This window comes from Argentina silus (assembly GCF_951799395.1).
Source record: "Argentina silus genome assembly, chromosome: 7".
NCBI lineage: Eukaryota > Metazoa > Chordata > Actinopteri > Argentiniformes > Argentinidae > Argentina > Argentina silus.
Window position 1 is genome coordinate 23,317,652 of NC_139661.1, and position 2,500 is coordinate 23,320,151.

The 2,500-nt window shown below is 51.5% G+C and overlaps 1 protein-coding gene across 1 annotated transcript in view; it reads left to right on the top strand.

Annotated features, from left to right (window-relative positions):
* msh3 (mutS homolog 3 (E. coli)) overlaps window positions 1-2,500 on the top strand; it is a gene marked incomplete at its 3' end in the record, with an annotated part of 16,217 nt that overhangs the window by 3,858 nt on the left and 9,859 nt on the right. The gene's annotated exons all lie outside the window — the stretch shown is intronic.

Below are 2,500 nucleotides of genomic sequence, written 5' to 3' on the forward strand. Positions count from 1 at the left end.
TGTGTGTGTGTGTGTGTGTGTGTGTGTGTGTGTGTGTGTGTGTGTGTGTGTGTGTGTGTGTGTGTGTGTGTGTGTGTGTGTGTGTGTGTGTGTGTGTTCATCAGTTAGAGCTTTAGTGCACGCCCGGGGATTGTGTTTAGATTTCCCAGAGGCCTGGTCCCAGACTGTGTGGCCGGGGGATCGATGGAGACTGACAGAGCAGTTATGTGAAAATGCCCCTTAATCCAAGATGGTTGTGTTGGTCTGGTCTGGTCTGGTCTGGATCAGGCAGCTCAGCTCTGGTCTGGTCTGGTCAGGTCTGGTCTGGTCAGGTCTGGTCTGGTCTGGTCTGGATCAGGCAGCTCAGGTCTGGTCTGGTCTGGTCAGGTCTGGTCTGGTCTGGTCTGGTCTGGTCTGGTCTGGCTGAGAGCTACTGACAGACTATCACTGGAGTGGACAACAGGTGTCTCTGGCTTCCTCTCCTTGCGTACTCAGACTGAAGGTGTCACTCTGGTTTAGTGTGGTTGGGAACTGGAAGCTGCGGTTGTCAGACGTGGTGTGAAGTTTCTCTGTCTGACGACACCCTGAAATGAAACGAGAGCGTGGGTGAGGTAAGAGGGCATTAGATTAGGGAGGGAGGGAGGGAGGGAGGGAGGGAGGGAGGGAAGGATGGAGGGAAGGAGGGAGGGAGGGATGGAGGGAGGGAGGGAGGGATGGAGGGAGGGAGGGAGGGAGGGAGGGATGTCTGCTGCACTCCTTTATCTTTCTCTCTCTCCTCTCTATTAGAACACATTCCTCCCATCCCTCTCCTGCTTATCTTTTGTTTCCATCCATTTTTCATTCTCACTTATTAATCTGCGTCCCTCCTGGCTCTACTCCTCCGCCCCGTCTCCCTCGCTCCTCACTCCCCTCAGCGTCTGATCTGCCTTTCCTTCTCTCACTTATCTGCCTCTCTCTATTTCATTCATTTTCCCTCTTTCAGGCAACTCTCTCTCTCTGTCTCTCTCTCTGTCTCTCTCTCCCTCCCTCTCTCTCTCTCTCTGTCTCTCTCTCTCTCCCTCCCTCCCTTCTTCCTTCCCATCTCCCTCTACCACTCTCTCTCTCTCTCTCCCTCCCTTCCTCTCTCTCTCTGTCTCTCTCTCTCTCCCTCCCTTCTTCCTTCCCATCTCCCTCTACCACTCACTCCTCTCTGTCAGACAGCTGTGTTTAGTCATTAGAGTCCAGACAAGTCTGTAAAGGCCATCCCAATTATCCTGTTGAAACATCCCTGCTTGTCTGCCGTTCTCACAGATGAGTTAAACGCTTGCCATTGTTCTCGGAGGACAGTTTCTTTTGTTGCCTCAAAAGATTCACAAATGTTCAGAAGGAGTGTGTGGAACCAATCAGATCAGACCAGAGTTTACCATCTACGACATGACACCCACTAAACCCACGACTGTTCTTTTGTCTGACGGCCACCCTGAGAACGTTGGGGGTATTAGCGTCTTGGGGGGGCGGCTGACGTTAGCTTCGCTGCGTTTAGCTGTCTCCGGGGGGGCTGGCGAGACAAGCCCCTTAGCAACTGTCCCTGTGTGGCTGCAGAGCGCCCAGGTAATGAGTCCCAGGTAATGAGTCCCAGGTAATGAGTCCCAGGTAATGAGTCCCAGGGAGGGCTTTAGAGGCCTGGTGCTGGTGAATACTTCACACTGCTGCAGTACAATGTGAGGGAGGGGAGGGGAGGGGAGGGGAGAGGAGGGGAGGGGAGGGGAGGGGCTGGGCGTATTGGAGTGGAAGGAGGGGTGGTGACGGCAAAGGGGGTGTAGCGGTTTGAAAAGTTCCTGACTGACGTTTTCAAAGTTTCCACCATGTGTGGGCTACATACTGAAGTGTACGCACGCACACACACACACACACACACACACACACCACTACTCTGCTCTGCTCTTTGCCTTCACACGTCAACAGTTTCAGACGTCAGTTTCATTTAACATCAGATATCGACCTGTTGTATGAATTTCTTGGTGTGTGTGTGTGCGTGCGTGTGTGCGTGTGTGTGCGTGCGTGCGTGCGTGTCCGTGTGTATGGATCTATCAGGCTTTATGTTCACCTAACAACATTGGATATTAATCAACTGCATCTCCCACCCCCTGACCCTTGACCCTAACCTCTGCCCCCTGTCTCTGATAGATCACTCCCACAGAAAAACAGCTCCACAGACTGGATCTATATAGCATTTACCAAGTCCCTAAAGCGCTTAACATTTTGAAGGGCGGGACTCATGTCATCCACAAACAATGTGTAGCCCCCCCCCCACACACACACACACCCCCCCTCTGGATCAATATCAGTGGTTGTCGTCACTCTGAGGACATGTCATAAAGCCATTGATCACACCTGAAGATGGGTGAAATATATATATAATTTTGTTTACATTTTAGACATTTAGCAGAAGCCTTTATCCAAAGCGACTTACAACAAGTACATTTGTCGAAGTAAGTGAATCACCTATACATCGGTCATCATAAGAAAAACAAATCTATGC